Raw genomic sequence first — 10,827 nt, forward strand, 5'->3', positions numbered from 1 at the left:
CAAATTTCCACCGTTCTAATGTCAATTGCTCGTGTTTCTTGGCCCAAGCAGGTCTCTTCTTCTTATTGGTGTCCTTTAGTAGTGGTTTCTTTGCAGCCATTCGACCATGAAGGCCTGGTTGAGAGAATGCCAAGAGTGTGCAAAGCTGTCATCAAGGCATATATTTGATTTGTTTAACACTTTTTTGTTTACTACATGTGTTATTTCATAGTTTTGATGTCTTCACTATTATTCTACAACGTAAAAAATAGTTTAAAAAAAACAACAATAAACTTGAATGAGTAGGTGTGTCCAAAACTTTTGACTGGTAGTGTACGTATTTATTTGTATTCGTGGTTGTATTTATGGGATACAAGTATGGGTCATTAGTACACTACCAGTCAAAGTGAGTCACCACTTTAGGTATGAAACTGGTTCCAGTGTGTTAGTGGTGCAGGTATGAAACTGGTTCCAGTGTGTTAGTGGTGCAGGTATGAAACTGGTTCCAGTGTGTTAGTGGTGCAGGTATGAAACTGGTTCCAGTGTGTTAGTGGTGCAGGTATGAAACTGGTTCCAGTGTGTTAGTGGTGCAGGTATGAAACTGGTTCCAGTGTGTTAGTGGTGCAGGTATGAAACTGGTTCCAGTGTGTTAGTGGTGCAGGTATGAAACTGGTTCCAGTGTGTTAGTGGTGCAGGTATGAAACTGGTTCCAGTGTGTTAGTGGTGCTATAGAACAAACGAATGACACACGTCTCTTTAGCTAACCAATGCTGTCCTACTAACATACATTCAGCTAGGAAAGGGCAAAATTATCTGTGGCTTTGAAACAGCCCTTCGATAACAACAGACAGAGAGAGATGATGACGATGATATGAGAGAGAGAGAGAGAGAGAGAGAGAGAGAGAGAGAGAGAGAGAGAGAGAGAGAGAGAGAGAGAGAGAGAGAGAGAGAGAGAGAGAGAGAGAGAGAGAGTGAGTGCCACAGCCAGAGCTAATGCTAATAGAGATATAAAACTAGAGATATATACGGTGAATTCGGGAAGTATTCAGACCTCTTGACTTTATCCATATGTTTTTACGTTACAACCTTGTTCTAAAATGGATTAAATAGTTTTTTTATCCCGTAATGACAAAGCAAAAACAGGTTTAGAAATTTTTGCAAATGTATTACAAATAAAAAACGGAAATATCACATTTACATAAGTATTCAGACCCTTTACTCAGTACTTTGTTGAAGCACCTTTGGCAGTGATTACAGCCTAGAGTCATCTTGGGTTTGACGCTACAAGCTTGGCACACCTGTATTTGGGGAGTTTCTCCCATTCTGCTCTGCAGATCCTCTCAAGCTCTGTCAGGTTGGATGGGGAGCGTCGCTGCACAGCTATTTTCAGGTCTCTCCAGAGATGTTAGATTAGGTTCAAGTCCAGGCTCTGGCTGGGCCACTCAAGGACATTCAGAGACTTGTCCCGAAGCCACTCCTGCGTTGTCTTGGCTGTGTGCTTAGGGTCGTTGTCCTGTTGGAAGGTGAACCTTCACCCCAGTCTGAGGTCCTGAGCGCTCTGGAGCAGGTTTTCATCAAGGATCTCTCTGTACTTTGCTCCGTTCATCTTTCCCTCGATCCTGACTAGTCTCCCAGTCCCTGCCGCTGAAAAACATCCCGACTGCATGATGCTGCCACCACCATGCTTCACCATAGGGATGGTAAAATGTTTCCTCCAGCCGTGGCGCTTTTCATTCAGGCCAAAGAGTTGAATTTTGATTTCATCAGACCAGAAAATCACTTCCCTGACCAAGGCCCTTCTCCCCCGATTGCTCAGTTTGGCCAGGCGGCCAGCTCTAGGAAGAGTCTTGGTGGTTCCAAACTTCTTCCATTTAAGAATGATGGAGGCCACTGTGTTCTTGGGGACCTTTTTTTGGTACCCTTCCCCAGATCTGTGACTCGACACAATCCCGTCTCAGAGCTCTAGGGATAATTCCTTCGACCTCATGGCTTGGTTTTTGCTCTGACATGCACTGTCAACTGTGGGACTTTATATAGACAGGTGTGTGCCTTTCCAAATCATGTCCAATCAATTGAATCCACCACAGGTGGACTCCAATCAAGTTGCAGAAACATCTCAAGGATGATCAATGGAAGCAAGATGCACCTGAGCTCAATTTCGAGTCTCATAGTATACTGAATACTTATGTAAATAATGTATTTGTTTTTTTATTTTAAATACATTTGCTAAAATGTCTATAAACCTGTTTTTGCTTTGTCATTATGGGGTATTTTGTGTAGATTGATGAGGAGGAGAGAGAGAGAGAGAGAGAGAGAGAGAGAGAGAGAGATAGATGGAGAGAGAGAGAGACAGAGAATGAGAGAGAGAGAGACAGAATGAGAGGTAGAGAGAGAGAATGAGAGGTAGAGAGAGAGAATGAGAGGTAGAGAGAGAGAGAGAGAGAGAGAGAGAGAGAGACAGAGAGAGAGAGAGAGAGAGAGAGAGGGAGAGGGAGAGGGAGAGAGATAGAGAGAGATAGAGAGAGATAGAGAGAGATAGAGAGAGATGGAGAGAGATGGAGAGAGAGATGGAGAGAGAGAAAGAGAGAGAGAGAGAGAGAGAGAGAGAGAGAGAGAGAGAGAGAGAGAGAGAGGATGACGGAGGGAGGATGACGGAGGGAGTGCAAGAAAGAGTTAGAAAAGTAGCTATTCACTATTCGTGAAAAAATTCACTCATTTATGAGTCAGAGGTTACCACCAACACTAGCAGTGTGTGTGTGTGTGTGTGTGTGTGTGTGTGTGTGTGTGTGTGTGTGTGTGTGTGTGTGTGTGTGTGTGTGTGTGTGTATTGACGAACAGCGAGAGCGCCGCTCAGTCAAGGACGGGCTGGTTTTAGTCCCATAGAGAGGAATATAAAGAGAATACAGCTAGAATACAGACAGATACCTAGAATAGTGTCAGACAGAGAACACACACACACACACAGACCACACCACACACACAACACACACACACAGACACACAACACACACCACACACACACACACACACATATAAACAAAGCTAAGTGCAGCTGTATACTGCAGCTGGCAGAATGGGGAAAGCTTAGGGGTTAGGGTTAGGGTTTAGGGTTAGGGCGTTTTTGAAAATGTACTCTCAGCCTTGTCTCAGGGTAGTAGGTTGGTGGTCTGTTGATATCCCTCTGGTGGTGTGGGGGCTGTGCTTTGGCAAAGTGGGTTGGGTTATATCCTGCCTGGTTGGCCCTGTCCGGGGGTATCGTCGGACGGGGCCACAGTGTCTTCCGACCCCCACCCTGTCTCAGCCTCCAGTATCTATGCTGTAATAGTCTATGTGCCGGGGGGCTAGGGTCAGTCTGTTATATCTGGTGTAATTCTCCTGTCTTATCTGGTGTCCTGTGTGAATTTAAGTATGCTCCCTCTAATTCTCTCCCTCTCTCCCTCCCCTCCCAGATGACCTGAGCCCTAGGACCATGCCTCGGGACTACCTGGCCTGATGACTCCTGGCTGTCCCCAGTCCACCTGGTCGTGCTGCTGGTCCAGTTTCAACTCTTCTGCCTGCGGCTATGGAACCCTGACCTGTTCACCGGACGCTGTTTTCGTCTCTCTCTCTCTGTCTACCGCACCTGCTGTCTCAACCTCTGAATGCTCGGCTATGAAAAGCCAACTGACATTTACTCCTGAGGTACTGACCTGTTGCACCCTCTACAACCACTGTGATTATTATTTGACCCTGCTGGTCATCTATGAATGTTTGAACATCTTGGAGAAAAATCTGTTAAAAAAAAAAGTTGTGCTTTACAGATTGAATAATGGTGTGGAGAGATCATGGCTTTGCCAGGGGGGCTGGAATGGTGTAAGGGAGGTTTGAAGTATCTTGGAGTGTACCTAGGAGATGAGGGGACAATGGAAAAAAATGGATTGGGGTGGTTGAAATGGTGGAAGGGAGGATGAGGAGATGGCGTTGGTTGTTATCTCGTATGTCATATTGGGGGCGCACTATTATAGTTAACAATGTGATTGCCTCTGCACTGTGGCATCGGTTGTCCGTTTTAGAGCCACCATCTGGCCTTCTGGCTAAGATACAGGCGATTATTGTAGTTTTCTTTTGGGATAAATATCATTGGGTTCCACAAAGTGTTTTGTATTTGTCAAAAGAGGAGGGGGGACAAGGTCTTGTACATCTTGCTAGTAGGGCTGCTGCTATCCGGTTTCAGTTTATTCAAAGGTTGCTTTATGGACCGGAAAATGTGGTTTGGAGAGGGGTGGCAGGTCTTGTATTACAGCAGGTTGGGGGATTAGGTTTAAAGAAGGCTTTATTTTTGGTTGATAGTAGCCAGATTTCTAGGGAGGAAGTACCTCCGTTTTATAGAGGACTTCTAAGGGTGTGGCGCATAATGAAGGTGTCCAGACGCACTTCAGCGGAGTCAGTGCATTGGCTGTTGGAGGAACCTTTGGTGTATGGGGCAAGACTGGATTGTAAAACTGCAGCTGTTCCACATTTCTCCAAGATTCTGGTGAAGGGCAAAATCATCACCTTAAAACAGTTAATGGCCATGGCTGGGCCCACCTTAATGGATGGAAGACGGATGGCTGAACATTTGGGGGTGAGGTCGGAAAGGATTGTCGGACAACTGCTGGGAAGCTGCAGGAAGGCTCTGTCAGCAGAAGAGTGGGGTATGCTGAATAGTCACAAGAAGAAGGTACAAGATGAAAATGTCTCATTTCCAAGACTAGGGATTACACCCAATATCCCAGAGTCAGAAAGAAAGGCGTTATTACTGGATTTGAGAGGGTTGGAAGAGGTGGGTTTGGATGAGGTGAATGGGAAAGACTTATATAGGAGGTGTGTTCCTGGTCGGGAGAGGTTGTGTTTTCTCTAGCAGGAGGTAAGCTTGGCTTCTTATATGGTGTTGAGTAAAGCTTAAACCATGTATTTAGATTGTAGGTAGGTATTGTAGTTAGGTATTGTAGGTAGTTTACTTAGGTAGTTATTGTAGGTTATTGTAGGTAATTATTGTAGGTAAGTATTGTATTCGGCGGAGCCCGGCGAAGCACGAGGCTAGCACGAGGCTAGCTAACCCACTAACTGGACCAACAAAGCTAGCTAGCTAGCGGGTAGCTACTGGTAACTTTTAGCAACTTTTACTCTCTCCTTTCCCAGATGTTTAGTTCATTTCATTCCGATCTCCTCTGCATTATTGTAGCCATTTGCTACAGCCTGTCAACTATGCCTCTGCCTATCCCTGTTCTCTCCTCTCCGCACAGGCTACACAAACGCCTCACACCGCGTGGCTGCTGCCTCTCTAACCTGGTGGTCCCTGCACGCACCCCACACCTGGAGTTCCAGGTCTCAGGCAGCCTCTGGAACTGCCGTTCTGCTGCCAACAAGGCTGACTTCATCCCAGCCTATGCTACCCTCCAGTCCCTCGACTTCCTGACGCTGACGGAAACATGGATTACCACTGAAAACACTGCTACTCCTACTGCTCTCTCCTCGTCTGACCATGTGTTCTCGCATACCCCGAGAGCATCTGGTCAGAGGGGTGGTGGCACAGGAATCCTCATCTCTCCCAAGTGGACATTCTCAATTTTTCCCCTAACCCATCTGTCTATCTCCTCATTTGAATTCCATGCTGTCACAGTCACTAGCCCATTTAAGCTTAATATCCTTGTCATCTATCGCCCTCCAGGTTCCCTTGGTGAGTTCATCAATGAGCTTGACGCCTTGATAAGTTCCTTTCCTGAGGATGGCTCACCCCTCACAGTTTTGGGGGATTTCAACCTCCCTACGTCTACATTTGACTCATTTCTCTCTGCCTCCTTCTTTCCACTCCTCTCCTCTTTTGTCCTCACCCTCTCACCGTCCCCCCCTACTCACAAGGCAGGCAATACGCTTGACCTCATCTTTACTAGATGCTGCTCTTCTACTAATCTCACTGCAACTCCCCTCCATGTCTCCGACCACTACTTTGTATCCTTTTCTCTCTCGCTCTCCTCCAACACTACTCACTCTGCCCCTACACAGATGGTAATGCGCCGCCGCAACCTTCGCTCTCTCTCTCCCACTACTCTCTCCTCTTCCATCCTATCATCTCTTCCCTCTGCTCAATCCTTCTCCCTCCAATCTCCTGATTCTGCCTCCTCAACCCTCCTCTCCTCCCTTTCTGCATCCTTTGACTCTCTGTGTCCCCTATCCTCCCGGCCGGCTCGGTCCTCCCCTCCAGCTCCGTGGCTTGATGACTCATTGCGAGCTCACAGAACAGAGCTCCGGGCAGCGGAGCGGAAATGGAAGAAAACTAAACTCCCTGCCCGACCTGGCATCTTTTCACTCCCTCCTCTCTACATTTTCTTCATCTGTTTCTGCTGCTAAGGCCACTTTCTACCACTCTAAATTCCAAGCATCTGCCTCTAACCCTAGGAAGCTCTTTGCCACATTCTCCTCCCTGCTGAATCCTCCCCCACCCCCCCTCTCTCTCTGTGGATGACTTCGTCAACCACTTTGAAAAGAAGGTTGACGACATCCGATCCTCGTTTGTTAAGTCTAATGACACTGCTGGTCCTGCTCACACTGCCCTACCCTATGCTTTGACTTCTTTCTCCCCTCTCTCTCCAGATAAAATCTTGCGACTTGTGACTGCAGGCCGCCCAACAACCTGTCCGCTTGACCCCATCCCCTCCTCTCTTCTCCAGACCATCTCCGGTGACCTTCTCCCCTACCTCACCTCGCTGATCAACTCATCCTTGACCGCTGGCTATGTCCCTTCCGTCTTCAAGAGAGCGAGAGTTGCACCCCTTCTCAAAAAACCAACACTCGATCCCACTGATGTCAACAACTACAGACCAGTATCCCTTCTTTCTTTTCTTTCCAAAACTATTGAGCGTGCCGTCTTTAGCCAACTCTCTTGATATCTCTCTCAGAATGACCTTCTTGATCCAAACCAGTCAGGTTTCAGGACTGGTCATTCAACTGAGACTGCTCTTCTCTGTGTCACGGAGGCTCTCCGCACTGCTAAAGCTAACTCTCTCTCCTCTGCTCTTGTCCTTCTAGACCTGTCTGCTGCCTTTGATACTGTGAACCATCAGATCCTCCTCTCCACCCTCTCCGAGCTGGGCATCTCCGGCGCGGCTCACTCCTGGATCGCGTCCTACCTGACCGGTCGCTCCTACCAAGTGGCGTGGCGAGAAGCTGTCTCCGCACCACGTGCTCTCACCACTGGTGTCCCCCAGGGCTCAGTTCTAGGCCCTCTCCTATTCTCCCTATACACCAAGTCACTTGGCTCTGTCATATCCTCACATGGCCTCTCCTATCATTGCTACGCTGACGATACACAACTAATCTTCTCCTTTCCCCCTTCTGATAACCAGGTGGCGAATCGCATCTCTGCATGTCTGGCAGACATATCAGTATGGATGACGGATCACCACCTCAAACTGAACCTTGGCAAGACGGAGCTGCTCTTCCTCCCGGGGAAGGACTGCCCGTCCATGATCTCGCCATCACGGTTGACAACTCCATTGTGTCCTCCTCCCAGAGTGCGAAGAGCCTTGGCGTGACCCTGGACAACACCCTGTCGTTCTCCGCTAACATCAAGGCGGTGACCCGATCCTGCAGGTTCATGCTCTACAACATTCGGAGAGTACGACCCTGCCTTACACAGGAAGCGGCACAGGTCCTAATCCAGGCACTTGTCATCTCCCGTCTGGATTACTGCAACTCGCTGTTGGCTGGGCTCCCTGCCTGTGCCATTAAAACCCCTACAACTCATCCAGAATGCCGCAGCCCGTCTGGTGTTCAACCTTCCCAAGTTCTCTCACGTCACCCCGCTCCTCCGCACACTCCACTGGCTTCCAGTTGAAGCTCGCATCTGTTACAAGACCATGGTGCTTGCCTATGGAGCTGTGAGGGGATCGGCACCTCTGTACCTTCAGGCTCTGATCAGTCCCTACATCCAAACGAGGGCATTGCGTTCATCCACCTCTGGCCTGCTGGCTCCCCTTCCTCTGCGGAAGCATAGTTCCCGCTCAGCCCAGTCAAAACTGTTCGCTGCTCTGGCACCCCAATGGTGGAACAAGCTCCCTCACGACGCCAGGACAGCGGAGTCACTCACCACCTTCCGGAGACATTTGAAACCCCACCTCTTTAAGGAATACCTGGGATAGGATAAAGTAATCCTTCTACCCCCAAAAAAAAAAAGATATTGTAAAGTGGTTATCCCACTGGCTATAGGGTGAATGCACCTATTTTTAAGTCGCTCTGGATAAGAGTGTCTGCTAAATGACGTAAATGTAAATGTAATGTAAATGTAAGGTAAAGCCAGCATGGAGAGCACTGTACAAGCCTCCATCACAAAGGGGTACTGGTGATATGCAATGGAGGGTTTTGCATGGCATCATTGCAGTTAATGCTTTTGTTTCTGTTATTAACTCAGATGTTGGAGATGGATGTCCTTTTTGTAATATAAAAGAAACAATTTTTCACTGTTTTATGGAGTGTGAGAGGATAAAGCCTCTCTTGGAAATGCTGGAGTCTTTGTTTAAAGCTGTAGGGGAGATTTTCAATAACACTGTTTTTATTTTGGGGTTTCAATATAGTAAGCAACAGAAAATAAAATGTCAACTGTTAAATGTTTATTTTGGGACAAGCTAAGATGTCAATTTTTCTGAGTAGGAAACATAAGATAGAAACGGGATATGGGCAGGATGTAAGATGTGTTTTTAAAGGATCAGTGAAAGCGAGAATAAAAGTGGATTTTGAGTTCTTCTCGGCTATAAAATATCTCCCATTGTTTGAGGAGAAGTGGGCCTACGAAGGAGCGGTTTGATTTGTGGAGGAGGGGAAACTATTTTTCGTTGATGAAATGAGTTGAATGTATATATATATATGCTTTTTTGTATTTTTATTTAATTTATTTGTATGTTTAAATTTTTCATTTAGGAATGACATTTGTTGTGTAATTTCTGAAAAGGCAGTGTGCCATTATTTGTGTTAATACTTGAGTATAAAATAAAGGTTTTATAAAATCTCTCACTCACTCAGTCACTCACTTACTCTCACTCTCTCAATCTCTCACTCAACTACCTCCAACAGCATACATTGTTGTAGCCCCGGACAAACTCACCTGATTAAACTAATCATCAAGCCCTCAATGAGTTGAATCAGGTGAGTTTGTTCTCAAATAAGTTCTGGGTCCGTCTATACGTGTTAAGAGAAGAGAACGCTAGAACGAGGAGCAGAACCGGATCTTTGCAAGTTACGGGCCAAATGTCCCCTCCCCTTCCGAAATTCGGAAAGATGCTAACACCTGTGAAATCATGAATTGTCCAAATTGGAAGGACATTTCAAGCACTGTAGATATTGCTGCTCGTTAGCTATCGGTGCCCATATTATAAAGACAGACCTACGGTACCATTTATGTTTACGTAGTCTTGCCCATGAGAGATTATGCTAATGATGATCTCATCTGCACTTTCCTGTTCCTCACAGTGGGCAAAATTACACAGATCTTAGTGAAAAATACCTAACATTTCAAATAGAAGGAAAACACTTGATCTTAGAAAATCTATTCAGTATCTGCTCCGTAAGATATCTTCCTCCATCACTGTGGAGGCTAGGGGACACTGAGGTAAGATATCTTCCTCCATCACTGTGGAGGCTAGGGGACACTGAGGTAAGATATCCTCCTCCATCACTGTGGAGGCTAGGGGACACTGAGGTAAGATATCTTCCTCCATCACTGTGGAGGCTAGGGGACACTGAGGTAAGATATCTTCCTCCATCACCGTGGAGGCTAGGGGACACTGAGGTAAGATATCTTCCTCCATCACTGTGGAGGCTAGGGGACACTGAGGTAAGATATCTTCCTCCATCACTGTGGAGGCTAGGGGACACTGAGGTAAGATATCCCCCTCCATCACTGTGGAGGCTAGGGGACACTGAGGTAAGATATCCTCCTCCATCACTGTGGAGGCTAGGGGACACTGAGGTAAGATATCCCCCTCCATCACTGTGGAGGCTAGGGGACACTGAGGTAAGATATCTTCCTCCATCACTGTGGAGGCTAGGGGACACTGAGGTAAGATATCCTCCTCCATCACTGTGGAGGCTAGGGGACACTGAGGTAAGATATCCCCCTCCATCACTGTGGAGGCTAGGGGACACTGAGGTAAGATATCTTCCTCCATCACTGTGGAGGCTAGGGGACACTGAGGTAAGATATCTTCCTCCATCACTGTGGAGGCTAGGGGACACTGAGGTAAGATATCTTCCTCCATCACTGTGGAGGCTAGGGGACACTGAGGTAAGATATCCTCCTCCATCACTGTGGAGGCTAGGGGACACTGAGGTAAGATATCTTCCTCCATCACTGTGGAGGCTAGGGGACACTGAGGTAAGATATCCTCCTCCATCACTGTGGAGGCTAGGGGACACTGAGGTAAGATATCTTCCTCCATCACTGTGGAGGCTAGGGGACACTGAGGTAAGATATCCTCTTCCATCACTGTGGAGGCTAGGGGACACTGAGGTAAGATATCCCCCTCCATCACTGTGGAGGCTAGGGGACACTGAGGTAAGATAAAGTGTTAACTGGTGTTAACTGGTTGACACAGTGTCATGTCAATTTCTCCATCATTCTCAAAGTACACGGATGAGCACACACACACGCACGTACACACACACACACACACACACACACACACACACACACACACACACACACACACACACACACACACACACAGACGATGGATTAGAGAGGGGATTAAATAAAAGAGAGAGAAGGGGTGAGAAAACAGAACAGAAGGAGAGAGGTGAAATTAAACAAACATGGACAGCTGAGGGGGAAAAACA

At 47.1% G+C, this 10,827-nt stretch overlaps 1 pseudogene; it reads left to right on the forward strand.

Moving 5' to 3' along the window:
• Window positions 1-863: 863 nt before the first annotated feature.
• Window positions 864-9,500, forward strand: LOC123492903 (annotated as a pseudogene).
• Window positions 9,501-10,827: the final 1,327 nt, after the last annotated feature.

Source organism: Coregonus clupeaformis, chromosome 17 (assembly GCF_020615455.1).
Source record: "Coregonus clupeaformis isolate EN_2021a chromosome 17, ASM2061545v1, whole genome shotgun sequence".
Taxonomy (NCBI): domain Eukaryota; kingdom Metazoa; phylum Chordata; class Actinopteri; order Salmoniformes; family Salmonidae; genus Coregonus; species Coregonus clupeaformis.